Here is a 17,127-nt window from a genome sequence, read left to right as displayed (position 1 = left end):
AGAAAGATTTGTTATGGATGTCGGTACATGGAGTGTTGCCTGTAAGGAGTGTTCAGAAAAGAAGAGGTTTGGTTGCGTCTGAAAGGTGTCCGAGAGAAGGTTGTGGGGATGATGAGGATGTGAGTCATGTGTTTTGGTCGTGTAAGCATGCAAAGGATGTTTGGAAAAAGTTGAGTGGGTTGTGTGAAGAATTGACTGGTTTGAAGGTTTTGACGTATGAAATTGTCTTGTTTGGTTTGTGTAGTTTGGGTAGTGAAAAGGATAGAGTGTTGTGGATTTTTCTGACTTGTGTGAAAGAAGTATTGTGGAATACGAGGAATTTGAATGTGTATAAAAGAGAAGTATTTGAGATGGAGGATGTGGTTAGTATGGTATTGGCTAAATTGTATTTTTATTATAAATGGGATCTAGAAAGAGGTATGGATGCGGAAGGGATATGGCGAATGTTAAAATGGAGGTATTTAGTTTGAGGAATTTTGTTTGATTTATCTTGTATTTGATGGAAAAATAAAATAATGAACCAGAGTGATGAGATTTTTTGAAAAATAGAGAGGTGGTTTGAACAACTACAGTTCTCGGTTTTATTCAAAAAAACCTGAATGGTTTAATAAAAAAAAAAAAAAAATAAAAAAAAAAAAAAAAAAAAAAAAAAAAAAAAATCTGTTCTTATCAGTTTAATATCTGATACGTCCCCTATCTGGGGACCATATATTAAATGGATTTTTAGAACAGGGAGATGGAAATGGGAGCTTGCTCTGTCCACTCCACGCATTGACCTGGTATTGCAGTATTTCCAGGACCGGTGCACCCTTTTCTTATGTGTTTACTAAAATCAGATTCCAAAAGTGCTTTTTGTGTTTGCCATTGTTTTTGTCTTTCGGATGGGATCTCCCCTTTTAATCCCATTATTTCAACACCTGTTGGACAATGCATTTGTACAGTCATGTGTGATAATGAGCTAATTTATTAAATGCAATTAATTAATACATTGCCACCTCTTGTTTTGTGTCGTCTGTGTTTCTGTGTTTCCGGCATTTCACATTGGAACAGCTCATTCACCTTCCTTGTCTTCTCTCCGCCCTCCCTCCTAGGTAGGTTAAAGAGCTGCACCTGAGCCAGCCACTGATTGATGCAGCACCATAGTCAAATAGTGGAGTGGAGTAGGGGAACAGCAAACAGCCATTAAAGCAGCCAGCCCGCCCGCCCGCCCGTCACAATGGACCTACCTGTGTACACTAGATGGATGTGATGGAATGTACTGTGGTCCCTACATTTCAAGAAGAAGTAAGAATTGCAGTTGCAACAAACCCTTGCTTGCCTACAAAGAGAGCAGCAATTTGGATTTGTTACTATGTTACCTGGAAGAATAACAAACTGTGCAAGGATGGAGGTTGTAGGAGCAAGGAGAACAAGTTGTCTGTAAAGTTGGTGGATGCCTATTTTCCATTTTGCAGTCCCTTGTCTCCCTCTTGTGGCCTCCTGGAGGCAACTAGCTGTGCAAAAAAAAGACAGCCTGGGGGCCGGCTGTTGCAGTGTTGCCCTCTCAGGCAACACTGAGTGACTGACTGAGCCGCACCGTCTTATATAAAGTTCAGACGGAACTTTGCACGTGTCATAGTGGAGACCTCAGGAGCCAGAGCCAGCTTTCTGACATCATAATGGGGCCTCAGAGATAAAAGCCTGGGCCCAGGCAGTGTTGGTCAGTGCTGCTCAGCAGGCAGCACTGGACTGGATTAAAGCTGATACAAGGTGTGAAAGGAGAAGGGGTGGCAGTGGGCATGCACTTACTGCTGCTGCTGCTGCTGCTGCTGCTGCCAGTGTTTGCACGGCAGGAGGGCATTTGGGCGTTGCCAGGAAGGCGTTTTTTTGTCGATTCCTCCTCTTTCAGCACTGCATTGTGGTGCAAGCAAAAGAAGCAAATCCTGTCTTGCTTCCTCTCCGGCCTTTATTCACCTCCCGCTTAGTAGCTGTGAGTGTGTGTGAGCCTGCAGGGCCCCATGGAATTGCCTAGGAGTAGGCTGAATCACTGCAAGGGGTGAACAGCAGTATTGGGCAGGCTCGGTCAACGCGCGGCCCGTTCGGGTTATCGCTTCTCGGCCTTTTGGCTAAGATCAAGTGTAGTACTTTAGGGTATTGCCTTGTTTCTTGGTCAGGAGGTGCCCTGGTACCCTTTTCCTTGGCCTGGGGGGATCGTTTCTCTTAGGAGAGACTTCACCCCTCTGCTGCTATTGGGGAGGAGGATTAGTCCAGGGCAACGGGGAGCGATCACCTGCCTGGTACTTCGGTACTGAAGGTACTCTTTGGAAATTGCTGGAATTCGTTTGGAGCAGGATGGAGGAAATTCCCGAATATATGCGTACCAGGAATGCTGTCCGGTTTTTCGTGGAGGAATCTGAGCGACAAAGGAAGGATCTGGAGTACATCACAAAGGTTCTTTTGTTGGATTTCTTTCAGCTGGAGAGATCATGCATTTTGGCGGTGATGGACTATCCGAGGAGAGGGTGCTTTGATATTACCTTCGCCACAGAAGAAATTTATGCTGTCTTTTTGGAACGTTTGAAGGAAGGTAAAAGGGACCCAAGACTTGTGGGTGTGAAGGTAACACCACATTTTGTGCCAAACAAAAAGTTGGTGGTCGTAAAGATGTTTTCGCCTTACGTGGAAGAAGAGGACATTAAGTTATTTCTCAATAAGTTTTGTGAGGAGGTGGTGGGAAAGGGGAAAGTGTTTAACCCTTTTGGATTTTGGACTGGGAAGTGGAAATTTCTTTGTAAATTTGTGAGAATTGGTGAATCTAGAAACCTATTGTTTCCTCCAGCGCGGTTTAAGATTGGAAGTGCGTGTGGAAATTTATTTTTTCTTGGAATGGATATGTTTTGTTTGAATTGTAAAGAGTATGGTCATGAGAGAGAAACCTGTGAGAGAGTAATGTGTACAAAATGTCTGCAAGAGGGACATAAGTATAATGAATGTCAGAAAGGGAAAGTATGTAATATGTGTGGAGAGGAGGGGCACATATTCAAATCATGCCCAAAGAAAAGCAAACGTGAGGTACAAGAGGAAAATAAGAAGATAGTCAAAAGAAAGGAAGCGGAAGTTAGTTTGGAAGAAGGCAAGCTTCAGAAATTGGAAGGAAGTGGGCAAAGTGATGAGAAAAAAAGGAAAAAAGCAGAGAGAAAGAAAAAAAGTGTCATTTCAGAAGAGGAAAGAGCAGAAAGAGACAGGTTACTGGAAGAAGTAGAGGAGTTACGTAGTAAAATTAATTTTGAAAAAATGCGGAGGAGGGTGCGGCTCTGTGTAAGAGAAAATTTACCAGGGTTTCTTGAAAGGTATGGTGTGCCAACGTGGTTAACGTGCATTGTAAACTGTGAATGGGATGGTAATGATTTGCAGGAACATCTATTGGATATGATAGGAATTATTGCTGTTAAAAAAGGAATGTTTTTTTGATTTCTTAAGGAAAAAAAGGAAAGAGGAAAACAAAAATTAATTATACGTTTTCAGTTTTCATAAAAAGAAAAAAAAAAATCTGTTCTTATCAGTTTAATATCTGATACGTCCCCTATCTGGGGACCATATATTAAATGGATTTTTAGAACAGGGAGATGGAAATAGAGCTTGCTCTGTCCACTCCACGCATTGACCTGGTATTGCAGTATTTCCAGGACCGGTGCACCCTTTCCTTATGTGTTTACTAAAATCAGATTCCAAAAGTGCTTTTTGTGTTTGCCATTGTTTTTGTCTTTCGGATGGGATCTCCCCTTTTAATCCCATTATTTCAACACCTGTTGGACAATGCATTTGTACAGTCATGTGTGATAATGAGCTAATTTATTAAATGCAATTAATTAATACATTGCCACCTCTTGTTTTGTGTCGTCTGTGTTTCTGTGTTTCCGGCATTTCACATTGGAACAGCTCATTCACCTTCCTTGTCTTCTCTCCGCCCTCCCTCCTAGGTAGGTTAAAGAGCTGCACCTGAGCCAGCCACTGATTGATGCAGCACCATAGTCAAATAGTGGAGTGGAGTAGGGGAACAGCAAACAGCCATTAAAGCAGCCAGCCCGCCCGCCCGTCACAATGGACCTACATGTGTACACTAGATGGATGTGATGGAATGTACTGTGGTCCCTACATTTCAAGAAGAAGTAAGAACTGCAGTTGCAACAAACCCTTGCTTGCCTACAAAGAGAGCAGCAATTTGGATTTGTTACTATGTTACCTGGAAGAATAACAAACTGTGCAAGGATGGAGGTTGTAGGAGCAAGGAGAACAAGTTGTCTGTAAAGTTGGTGGATGCCTATTTTCCATTTTGCAGTCCCTTGTCTCCCTCTTGTGGCCTCCTGGAGGCAACTAGCTGTGCAAAAAAAAGACAGCCTGGGGGCCGGCTGTTGCAGTGTTGCCCTCTCAGGCAACACTGAGTGACTGACTGAGCCGCACCGTCTTATGTAAAGTTCAGACGGAACTTTGCACGTGTCATAGTGGAGACCTCAGGAGCCAGAGCCAGCTTTCTGACATCATAATGGGGCCTCAGAGATAAAAGCCTGGGCCCAGGCAGTGTTGGTCAGTGCTGCTCAGCAGGCAGCACTGGACTGGATTAAAGCTGATACAAGGTGTGAAAGGAGAAGGGGTGGCAGTGGGCATGCACTTTCTGCTGCTGCTGCTGCTGCTGCTGCCAGTGTTTGCACGGCAGGAGGGCATTTGGGCGTTGCCAGGAAGGCGTTTTTATGTCGATTCCTCCTCTTTCAGCACTGCATTGTGGTGCAAGCAAAAGAAGCAAATCCTGTCTTGCTTCCTCTCCGGCCTTTATTCACCTCCCGCTTAGTAGCTGTGAGTGTGTGTGAGCCTGCAGGGCCCCATGGAATTGCCTAGGAGTAGGCTGAATCGCTGCAAGGGGTGAACAGCAGTATTGGGCAGGCTCGGTCAACGCGCGGCCCGTTCGGGTTATCGCTTCTCGGCCTTTTGGCTCAGATCTGTAGTGGGTTTGAAACCATTAGGCAAGGTTCCTACAGTGGAAACCTACCTGCTCGGCCTTTTCGGTTTTCGGACCGAACTGCTGCTATTGAGGGGTGGCTGAAAGCTGTAGTGCCTTTTCCTTAGGAGGATCCGGATTCTTTTCGTGGAGGGAGAAATTCTTTGGACGTGGGATTCTGGATTATCGATTTGGATCAGGAGGCGATCGAGCTTGGATTTCTGGGCTGTGAGTATATTTTTCATTTGGAACGATGGAAGGAAGATCGGATAATTTCCAGGACTTCTTTGCGGATGATACTCCTTTGAAGGACACGATTCGTTTTGTCATCTCGCCGCAATACCGCCAGGTAAAAGAACTGGGGTTTCTTTATTCCAATGTGTTTGGTCCTATCCTGAAGATCAAGGATGGGGATTATTTTTGTGTTCAATCGTTTAACTCCCGTGGAATTCACGATGTTACTTTGAACTCTTGTGGGATTTGTGAAGCAGCGTATGCTCTCTATGAGCGAAATAGAGGACATGCTATGTTGGAGGGAGTAAAGGTCCTTCCTTTGTTTCAATATCAATATAAACTGCTGACAGTGCAAATGTACAACCCATTTATTTCTGATATGGAAGTCACATCTTTTTTGTACAACTTTTGTGAGAAGGTGACCCTTAAGAAACATGGGATTACTAATTTCGGTGCATGGAATGGGAAAAGGATCTACAGTGTGGTCTTTAAAAAAGATCCGACTGCTGAGGGGGGTGTTCTGAGACCACCCCCTATTATTTTCATCAACAGGAGTAGGGGTTATCTTTTTTTTACGGGGATGCCCCAATACTGTCGTAGATGTCGCAAATATGGACATGCTGACATGGCCTGTAAGCGTTGCATGAAATGCCATGATTCCGTTCATCAGGAAACAGATTGTCCTAAAAAAAGAGTGGAGGAAATTTTGTCAGATGAGGACTTCGTGCCTCCAGAAGAGGCGCAGGCTCCTATAGGTTCTGTGGTACAGAATAAGGGCAAGGAAAAAAAAGAGGAAAAAAAGAAGGATAAAAAGAGCTCCCAGGGGAAAACAAAATCCTCAGGTGTGGAGGCTTCAGTGGTAGAAAAAGAGAAAAAAATATCAAAAGAGAAAAAGGAGAAGAAAAAAGAGGAATTAACTGTGGTGTTGGAGACTCCCCTTTCACCCCCTGGGCAAGCAGGTTCGTCTGGTGCTCAGGAGGAGATGGAGGTGGCAACAAAAAGTTTAAAAAGATATACTAGAGAAGAAGAGAAAGTGAGTGATGAAGAGACTGACCAAAGTGGGAAGAAAAGCAAGGTTTATGATCTTCTTGGAGATATTTCTCCCTCTGACTCATCTGGAGCTGAAGATCTGAAGATTGATACTTCTCCACCATTTATCGATGAGGGCGGGGGAGAAAGCCCTGGCATCTTGGTTAAAAGATGATCAGGGCTGCCTCCCTGAATGTTCAGGGGTTTAATAACCAATATAAACGTACAGCCATTTATGATTTTTTTAATAATGAAAATTATGACTTTGTTTTCTTACAGGAATGTAATTTAGAAAAGAGATTATGTTATAAGTATCTACAAGGTATATGGAAAGGTAAATCTTGTTTTTCAGGTGGAAACGAATTCAAAAGTGACGGGATAGGTTTTTTATGTTCTAAAGATTGGGAAATTGTTAGGCATGAAGAAATATACCCAGGGCGCATACTTATGGTGGAGGTTTTAAAAGATAGCAAAAAAATCAAGTGTTTTTGCATATATGCAAATACAGAAAAAAAATTGAGAATTCACCTTTTTGAGTTACTACAGTTGTTTATTGTTGGTTCAGATCCCATCATCATTGGTGGTGATTTTAACTGTCAAATCTGTAAAAAAAAAGAAGGATCAGTATCTGTTTTGAAAAATATTCTTTCTGCCTGTAACCTTAAAGATACCTGGGAACTAGGTGGAAAAAGGAAAGAGTATGAGCTTACTTGGAGTAATCGTGGATGCTCATCTAGACTAGATTATATTTTTGTATCTAGTGATTTGATGTGTTCTTCTTTTAAATCCTTTGACAGTTGTTTTTCAGATCACAAGTTAATTGAATGTACACTAAATTATGAGGTTTCAGAAGGTAAGGTGCCATCACACTGGAAACTTAATGTGTCCCTCTTGGAAGGAAGTAAGGTTAAAGAAGAATTCTGTAAGTTTTATGATAAACTAAAACAAAAAGAGGGCGAGTTTAATAATGTATTGGAGTGGTGGGATTTCATGAAGAGGGGTTTTAAAACCTTCTTTGTTAAATATGGGAAGAAGATAGCCTATGCAAAAAAGAAACTATACATTGATCTTAGTTCTAGGCTCCAGTGTTTTTACCTATTTAGAAACAATGGTATAGAAATGGATGATCAAATTGAGGATGTAAAAAGTCAGATAAAAAATTTATTAAAAGAAAAAGGGAAAGAGATTATTTTCAACTCTCGTGTAAGAATCCTTGAAAAGGATGAGAAATGCTCTCATTTCTTTTTTAAAAAAATTAACGGGAAAAAAGATTTTATTGAGTGTCTAGAAGGGGAAACAAACCGTGAAGAAAAATTATTAAAAGCAAAAAATTTTTATGAGGAATTATTTTCCGAAAAGGTGCTTGATGCCTCTTTAAAGGAACATTTTATGGGGTTGTTAGATAAAAAGCTTAGCACTGATGAGATGATGTTTCTAGAGGAGGAATTTACTAAAAATGAAATATTAGATACGATTAATAGTTTTCAGAATTTAAAAACCCCTGGTATGGATGGTCTACCAATAGAATTCTATAAAAAATTTTGGGATGTAATAGGTGAGGATGTGTTCAAAGTTTTTTCTCAAATTGAATCTTCATTAATAATCCCGGAGTCCTGGTTGGAGGGTCTTATTGTTTTAATTTTTAAAAAAGGTGATAAAAAATTAATCAAGAATTGGAGGCCAATTACGCTACTGAACACCGATTATAAAATTTATGCAAAATTGTTAGGGAATCGTTTAAAAAAAGTGATAGCATCAATAATTGGGGTTGACCAGACATGCGCTGTGCCAAAAAGAAAAATTGTCGATTCTTTGGTTTTGCTACGGGATATTATTTGGGACAGCAAGGACCGCAATCAGGATTTAGCTTTGATCTCCTTTGATTTTGAAAAAGCTTATGATCGAGTTTCACACGATTTCTTATTCACAGTTTTAAGCAAATTAGGATGTTCAGAGGGTTTTATTAATCGTATTAAAATCTTATACAATGGAGGTTTTAGTAAAATTTCAGTTAATGGTTCCTTATCTGATAAAGTTCATATTCGATGTGGGGTGAAAGAGGGCTGCCCTCTGTCACCTATCTTATTTATATGTGCAATTGAACCCCTCTTAGAGGCCTTTAGGAAAGATAAAGTAATTAACGTTTTTTTTATCCCGGGCTGTAAAAATGAACAAGTTAAAGTTATTGCATATATGGATGACGTGACAGTTTTGGTGCGTGATTTTAGAAGTTTTAATAGGGTTTTAAGAACAGTGGATTGGTTCTGTGGAGCATCAGGTTTCAAAGTGAATTTAGATAAAACCGGTGTTTTAACAATTGGGAAATTTACCCTTGAACCTGATTGTAAGTTGCTTAAAATGCATGACATGAAGATTTTAGGTATCTATTTTTCAGAATCTTGTGGGAATATAAAAAATTGGGAATCCTTGCTGGAAAGGGTAAGGAAAAAGATTTCCTTTTGGAATTTGCGAACTTTGACTCTTGAAGGTAAAATTTTGATCATAAAACAGGTTTTACTCCCCATGATTTTGTACATATCTGCTGTTTTTATCCCCCCAAATAATATCATGAAAAAACTTATTAAAATCTGTTTTTATTTCCTATGGAAATCAAATATGGAAAGAGTCAAAAGGGAGGAGTTGTATAAACCTAAGAATAAAGGAGGGAAAGGCTTCCCCGATATTAGGTCTTTTTTGTATATTAAATATTTGGCCTATTGTACAAGCACTTTATTGGGGCCCAGTTCAAAGATAAAAACTTTTCTTATTTATAATCTTGGGTTTTATATAAGGAAATACAAGTGGTTAGAAATTGACTTAAACAGACCATATAAGTTTTTACCACCAGAACATTATATTATTTTAGAGAAAATTTTAAGGGAGTTTGAGTTGTTAAAATCTGACTTAAGTATTATTACTAATCATAGAAAAGTGTTAAAGATCTTAGATGAGAGGAAAATTATGAGTTCTGTAACAGGTTTCTCTGTAAGAATTGTACAAGGTATTTGGATCAATGTTAACCTGTTTTACTTGTCTAACGAACATAAGGACCTGTTGTGGTGTATGTTGAAGGATTGCTTACCTACAAGAGAATTTCAGCATAGAAGAGGTTTGGTAAGACATGAAAGATGCCCAAGAGTAAGATGTAGCGGAAGTGAAACGCCAACGCATATTTTTTGGAATTGCTCATTTGCACAAAAGATTTGGAGGAAAGTTAGCATCTTAGTTAAATATTTGAGCAAAATTGATCATTTTGATTTTAATATGATCTTTTATGGATTGGGCATTGGTAAAGAGGATTTTAAAGTCGTATGGTTAATATTTACATGTGTTAAGATGGCTTTATGGAAAGCAAGAAATATTGTATTATTTAAAAGAGATCAGCTATCTGTTGAAAACTGTCTTAAACTATGTTTAAGCTATCTGTATGTATATTTTTGGAGAGATAAATTATTACTAGGTACTGTGAGAGCAAATGAGATTTGGAAACCAGAAATGTGGAATGTACTTACCTTGTGATGTGTAATCTTGTATTGTTTTCTTCTTTGTTATACCTGTAAAAAAAAAAAAAAAAAAGTTAAAATATAATTTAAAAAAAAAAAGAAAACAAAAACATATTAAAAAAAGAGAAAAAAAGTAATAATAACAATTAAAAAATGGATAAGATCATGAAAATTATATATTCATACTACAATGATGGTTTTGATGAAATCTAAGACTTTCAACCTATGTTTTGCGTTTTAAGATTTCAAATCTGAGTAGAAAAAAAAAAAAAAAAAAAAAAAAAAAAAAAAAAATCTGTTCTTATCAGTTTAATATCTGATACGTCCCCTATCTGGGGACCATATATTAAATGGATTTTTAGAACAGGGAGATGGAAATAGAGCTTGCTCTGTCCACTCCACGCATTGACCTGGTATTGCAGTATTTCCAGGACCGGTGCACCCTTTCCTTATGTGTTTACTAAAATCAGATTCCAAAAGTGCTTTTTGTGTTTGCCATTGTTTTTGTCTTTCGGATGGGATCTCCCCTTTTAATCCCATTATTTCAACACCTGTTGGACAATGCATTTGTACAGTCATGTGTGATAATGAGCTAATTTATTAAATGCAATTAATTAATACATTGCCACCTCTTGTTTTGTGTCGTCTGTGTTTCTGTGTTTCCGGCATTTCACATTGGAACAGCTCATTCACCTTCCTTGTCTTCTCTCCGCCCTCCCTCCTAGGTAGGTTAACCCCTTCCCTCTTTAGCCACTTTTGACCTTCCTGACAGAGCCTCATTTTTCAAATCTGACATGTGTCACTTTATGTGGTAATAACTCCAGAATGCTTTCACCTATCCAAGCGATTCTGAGATTGTTTTCTCGTGACACATTGGACTTTATGTTACTGGCAAAATTTGCTCGATATGTTCAGTATTTAATTGTGAAAAACACCAAAAATTTGCGAAAAATTGCAAAAATTAGCATTTTTCTCAATTTAAATGTATCTGCTTGTAAGACAGGCAGTTATACCACACAAAATTGTTGCTAATTAACATCACCCATATGTCTACTTTAGATTGGCATCGTTTTTTGAACATCCTTTTATTTTTCTATGACCTCACAAGGCTTAGAACTTTAGCAGCAATTTCTCACATTTTCAAGAAAATTTCAAAAGGCTATATTTACAGGGGCCAGTTCAGTTGTGAAGTGGCTTTGAGGGCCTTATATATTAGAAACCCCAAAAAAGTCACCCCATTTTAAAAACTTCACCCCTCAAAGTATTCAAAACAGCATTTAGAAAATGTCTTAACCCTTTACACATTTCACAGGAATTAAAGCAAAGTAGAGGTGAAATTTACAAATTTCATATTTTTCTGCAGAAATACATTTTTAATACAATTTTTTTTATAAAACAGAAGGTTTTACCAGAGAAATGCAACTCAATATTTGTTGCCCAGTTTCTGCAGTTTTAGGAAATATCCCACATGTGGCCGTAGCGTGCTACTGGACTGAAGCACCGGCCTCAGAAGCAAAGGAGCACCTGGTGGATTTTGGGGCCTTATTTTTGTTAGAATATATTTTAGGCACCATGTCAGGTTTGAAGGGCTCTTGCGGTGCCAAAACAGTCAAAATCAACCAAAAGTGACCCCATCTGGGAAACTAGACACCTCAAGGAAATTATCTAGGGGTGTAGTGAGCATTTTGACCGCACAGGTTTTTTACAGAAATTATTGGAAGTAGGCCGTGAAAATTAAAATCAACATTTCTTCAAAGAAAATGTAGGTTTAGCGATTTTTTTTCTCATTTCCACAAGGACTAAAGGAGAAAAAGCACCGCAAAATTTGTAAAGCAATTTCTCCCGAGTAAAACAATACCCCACATGTGGTAATAAACGGTTGTTTGGAGACACGGCGTGGCTGAGAAGGGAAAGAGCGCTATTTGGCTTTTGGAGTTCACATTTAGCAGGAATGGTTTGCGGAGGCCATGTCAAATTTACAAAGCCCCTGAGGTGACAAAACCGTGGAAACCCCAAACAAGTGACCCCATTTTGGAAACTATACCCCTTGAGGAAATTATCTAGGGGTATAGTGAGCATTTTGACCCCACAGGTTTTTTGCAGAAATTTTTGCAAGTAGGCTGTGAAAATGAAAATCTACATTTTTTCAAATAAAATGTAGGTTTAGCTATTTTTTTTTCATTTCCACAAGGACTAAAGGAGAAAAAGCACCATAAAATTTGTAAAGAAATTTCTCCCGAGTAAAACAATACCCCACATGTGGTAATAAACGGCTGTTTGGACACACGGCGAGGCTGAGAAGGGAAAGAGCGCTATTTGGCTTTTGGAGTTCACATTTAGCAGGAATGGTTTTCGGAGGCCATGTCACATTTACAAAGCCCCTGAGGGGATAAAACAGTGGAAACCCCCCACAAGTGACCCCATTTTGGAAACTACACCCATTGAGGAAATTATCTAGGGGTATATTGAGCGTTTTGACCCCACAGGTTTTTTGCAGAAATTATTGGAAGTAGGCCCTGAAAATAATAATCTACATTTTTTCAAAGAAAATGAAGGTTTAGCTAATTTTTTCTCATTTCCAGAAGGACTGAAGGAGAAAAAGCACCACAAAATTTGTAAAGCAATTTCTCCCGAGTAAAACAATACCCCACATGTGGTAATAAACGGCTGTTTAGACACACGGCAGGGCTTAGAAGGGAAAGAGCACTACTTGGCTTTTTGAGATCACATTTAGCAGGAATGGTTTGCGCAGGCAATGTCACATTTGCAAAGCCCCTGAGGGGACAAAACAATGAAAACGCCCAAAAAGGGACTCCATTTAGGAAACTACACCTCTTGAGGAATTCATCTAGGTGTGTAGTGAGCATTTTGACCCCACAGATGTTTCATAGAATTTATTAGAATTAGGCAGTGAAAATAAAAACAGTCCTTTTTCTTCAATAAGACGTAGCTTTAGCGCAAATTTTTTCATTTTCTCAACAAATAAAGGAAAAAAAGAACCCAACATTTGTAAAGCTATTTCTCCCGAGTACGGCAATACGCCATATGTGGTCATAAACTGCTGTCTGGGCAAACCTCAGGGCTCAGATGGGAAGGACCGCCATTTGGAGTGCAGATGTTGCTGGATTGGTTTCTGGGCACCTGTGGGCCCAAAACAGTGGAAACCCCCCAGAAGTGACCCCATTTTGGAAACTACACCCCTCAATGCATTTACCTAGGGGTGTAGTGAGCATGTTAACCCTGCAGGTGTTTTGTAGAAATTTGTGTGCGCTCAATGTTGCAGAGTGAAAATGGGATTTTTTTCCATAGATATGCCAATATGTGGTGCCCGGCTTGTGCCACCATAACAAGACAGCCCTCTAATTATTATGCGGTGTTTCCCGGTTTTAGAAACACCCTACATGGGGCACTAATCTTTTGTCTGGACATATGACAGGGCTCAGAAGTGAAGAGTACCATGCGGAGTGGAGGCCTAATTTGGCGATTTACAAAGTATTGGTTCACAACTGCAGAGGCTCAGATGTGAAATAATAAAAAGAAACCCCTGATAAGTGACCCCCACTATGGAACTGCACCCCTCAAGTCATTGATTAAGGGGTGTAGTGAGCATTTTCAACCCACAGGTCTTTTCCATAAATGAATGCGCTGTGGATGGTGCAAATTAAAAATTTATATTTTTCCCTAGATATGCCATTCAGTGGCAAATATGTCATGCCCAGCTTATGACGCTGGAGACACACACCCCAAAAATTGTTAAAAGGGTTCTCCCGGGTATGACATGACGATGCCATATATGTTGAAGGAAACTGCTGTTTGGGCACGCTGTAGGGTTCAGAGCGGAGGGAGCACCATTTGGCTTTTGGAGAGCGGATTTTGCTTGGTACTATATTTGTTTGAGTATTGCTGGTGTTTTATAATGTGGGGGTACATGTAAGCCGGGCGGAGTATATAAGGGGCATAGTCAGGTGGTATAAAAAAATAATAATAATCCATAGATGTGTGTTACGCTGTGAAGCAATCCTTTCCGCACAGGCCAGTGTCGCACTGATAAATGGTGTCATTTCTTATCCCCCTTTTGGTCCACACTCTGCACCTTTGTAGTTTGAGGAATTTTGCTAGGAAGTGTTGTCCTGGTATAATACGGGCACCGTCGCTTCCAGCGGATATGTTTGGGCCCTCCCCTTCCTGGTTCCCTAATTTTAGGTCCTTGATAAATCGCCTCTTGAAACTGAAGAAATGTTCCCCTCGGGCACAACTGCATATTTTTTTATTTCCTGACTTATTGGAGCCATAACTAATTTTATTTTTCATAGACGTAGCGGTATGAGGGCTGGTTTGTTGCGGGAGGAGCTGTAGTTATTATTGGTACCATTTTGGGGTACATGCGACTTTTTGATCACCTTTTATCCTATTTTTTGGGATGCCAGGTAAACAAAAAAACGCAATTCTGGCACAGCTTTTTTCTTTTTTTTTATACAGCGTTCACCATGCGTTATAAACTACATGTTAACTTTATTCTGCGGGTCAGTACGATTTTGGCGATACCTAATTTATAGCACTTTTTTATGTTTTACAACTTTTTGCACAATAAAATTACTTTTGTAAAAAGAATGTATTTTTTCTGTCGCCAAGTTGTGAGAACCATAACTTTTTAATTTTTTTGTCGACGGACGTGTATGAGGGCTTGTTTTTTGCGGGACGAGCTATAGTTTTTATAGGTACCATTTTTGGATACGTGCGACTTTTTGATCACTTTTTATTCTAACATTTGTAGGGCAAAGTGACTAAAAAACAGAAACTCTGGTAACGTTTTTTACGGGTTTTTTTTACGCTGTTCACCGCGTGCAATAAATAATATAATATTTTGATACCTCCGGTCGTTACGGTCGTGGCGATACCAAATACATATGGTTTATTATTATTTTTCAATAATAAAGGACTTGATAAGAGTAAAAGGGGGATTGTGTTTTATTTGATTACTTGAAACTTTTATTGTTTTCAAACTTTTATTTTTTGCACTTTTTTTTACACTTTTTTATACTTTTTTTACACTTTTTCTCAAGTCCCACTAGGGGACTTGAAGGTCCAACGGTCAGATTTTTTTTTTTCTAATACATTGCACTACCTATGTAGTGCAATGTATTAGATCTGTCAGTCATTCACTGACAGCAAGCCGTTTAGGCTTCGCCTCCCGGCGGGGCCTAAATCTGCTTCCGTAATGGCAGAGCAGGAGACCATTGTGTCTCCTGTTGCCATAACAGCAGTCGCCAGTCCCGATTGCCTGTCCGGGCTGGCGATCTGCTAGTAACCGCTACGATGCAGCAATCGCTTTCGATTGCTGCATCGAAGGGGTTAATGGCAGGGATCGGAGCTAGCTCCGGTTCCTGCCGTTACAGGTGGATGTCAGCTGTACAGTACAGCTGACTTCCACCGCTGATGACGCCGGATCAGCTCCTGACCCGGCGCCATCTTGCCGGCAGCTACGGAAGCCGATCAGGCTCCGCCGCCGGGCGGATCTTGACCGGCTTCGGTGCTAGGCAGACCGGGAGGCCAGTATTAGGCCTCCGGTTGCCATTGCAGCCACCGGAACCCCGGCAATTTCATTACTGGGGTTCCGATGAGCTGCAAACACCTTAAGTGCAGCGATCGCGTTTGAGCGCTGCACTTAAGGGGTTAATGGCGGGGATCGAAGCTAATTTCGGTCCCCGCCGTTACAGCCGGATGTCAGCTGTAAGATACAGCTGAGATCCGACGATGATGGCACCGACTCAGCTTCTGAGCCGGTGCCAAACGTTTGACGTACATGTACGGCATTTTGCGGGAAGTCAATGCTTTCCATGACGTACATGTACGTCAAATGTCGGGAAGGGGTTAAAGAGCTGCACCTGAGCCAGCCACTGATTGATGCAGCACCATAGTCAAATAGTGGAGTGGAGTAGGGGAACAGCAAACAGCCATTAAAGCAGCCAGCCCGCCCGCCCGCCCGTCACAATGGACCTACCTGTGTACAATAGATGGATGTGATGGAATGTACTGTGGTCCCTACATTTCAAGAAGAAGTAAGAATTGCAGTTGCAACAAACCCTTGCTTGCCTACAAAGAGAGCAGCAATTTGGATTTGTTACTATGTTACCTGGAAGAATAACAAACTGTGCAAGGATGGAGGTTGTAGGAGCAAGGAGAACAAGTTGTCTGTAAAGTTGGTGGATGCCTATTTTCCATTTTGCAGTCCCTTGTCTCCCTCTTGTGGCCTCCTGGAGGCAACTAGCTGTGCAAAAAAAAGACAGCCTGGGGGCCGGCTGTTGCAGTGTTGCCCTCTCAGGCAACACTGAGTGACTGACTGAGCCGCACCGTCTTATATAAAGTTCAGACGGAACTTTGCACGTGTCATAGTGGAGACCTCAGGAGCCAGAGCCAGCTTTCTGACATCATAATGGGGCCTCAGAGATAAAAGCCTGGGCCCAGGCAGTGTTGGTCAGTGCTGCTCAGCAGGCAGCACTGGACTGGATTAAAGCTGATTCAAGGTGTGAAAGGAGAAGGGGTGGCAGTGGGCATGCACTTACTGCTGCTGCTGCTGCCAGTGTTTGCACGGCAGGAGGGCATTTGGGCGTTGCCAGGAAGGCGTTTTTATGTCGATTCCTCCTCTTTCAGCACTGCATTGTGGTGCAAGCAAAAGAAGCAAAACGCGCGGCACGTTCGGGTTATCGCTTCTCGGCCTTTTGGCTAAGATCAAGTGTAGTATCTGTTCTTATCAGTTTAATATCTGATACGTCCCCTATCTGGGGACCATATATTAAATGGATTTTTAGAACAGGGAGATGGAAATAGAGCTTGCTCTGTCCACTCCACGCATTGACCTGGTATAGCAGTATTTCCAGGACCGGTGCACCCTTTCCTTATGTGTTTACTAAAATCAGATTCCAAAAGTGCTTTTTGTGTTTGCCATTGTTTTTGTCTTTCGGATGGGATCTCCCCTTTTAATCCCATTATTTCAACACCTGTTGGACAATGCATTTGTACAGTCATGTGTGATAATGAGCTAATTTATTAAATGCAATTAATTAATACATTGCCACCTCTTGTTTTGTGTCGTCTGTGTTTCTGTGTTTCCGGCATTTCACATTGGAACAGCTCATTCACCTTCCTTGTCTTCTCTCCGCCCTCCCTCCTAGGTAGGTTAAAGAGCTGCACCTGAGCCAGCCACTGATTGATGCAGCACCATAGTCAAATAGTGGAGTGGAGTAGGGGAACAGCAAACAGCCATTAAAGCAGCCAGCCCGCCCGCCCGCCCGCCCGTCACAATGGACCTACCTGTGTACACTAGATGGATGTGATGGAATGTACTGTGGTCCCTACATTTCAAGAAGAAGTAAGAATTGCAGTTGCAAC

General features: G+C 40.8%; 2 non-coding genes and 3 pseudogenes across 2 annotated transcripts; all 5 read left to right on the top strand.

Annotated features, from left to right (window-relative positions):
- The first annotated feature begins 641 nt into the window (after nt 1-641).
- LOC142681027 (U2 spliceosomal RNA) lies at nt 642-813 on the top strand (annotated as a pseudogene).
- A 1,272-nt stretch (nt 814-2,085) lies between these two features.
- LOC142681038 (U2 spliceosomal RNA) lies at nt 2,086-2,196 on the top strand (annotated as a pseudogene).
- Nucleotides 2,197-3,492: 1,296 nt separating this feature from the next.
- On the top strand, nt 3,493-3,681 carry LOC142680956 (U2 spliceosomal RNA). The gene has a single exon (XR_012853345.1). It is a non-coding gene; the product is annotated as a U2 spliceosomal RNA (small nuclear RNA).
- Nucleotides 3,682-9,967: 6,286 nt separating this feature from the next.
- On the top strand, nt 9,968-10,185 carry LOC142681010 (U2 spliceosomal RNA; annotated as a pseudogene).
- A 6,256-nt stretch (nt 10,186-16,441) lies between these two features.
- On the top strand, nt 16,442-16,632 carry LOC142680842 (U2 spliceosomal RNA). The gene has a single exon (XR_012853257.1). It is a non-coding gene; the product is annotated as a U2 spliceosomal RNA (small nuclear RNA).
- Nucleotides 16,633-17,127: the final 495 nt, after the last annotated feature.

This window comes from Rhinoderma darwinii, assembly GCF_050947455.1.
Source record: "Rhinoderma darwinii isolate aRhiDar2 chromosome 2 unlocalized genomic scaffold, aRhiDar2.hap1 SUPER_2_unloc_56, whole genome shotgun sequence".
Lineage (NCBI taxonomy): Eukaryota > Metazoa > Chordata > Amphibia > Anura > Rhinodermatidae > Rhinoderma > Rhinoderma darwinii.
The sequence above is the reverse complement of the archived record's forward strand: the minus strand, read 5'-3'. Positions and strand labels throughout refer to the sequence as shown.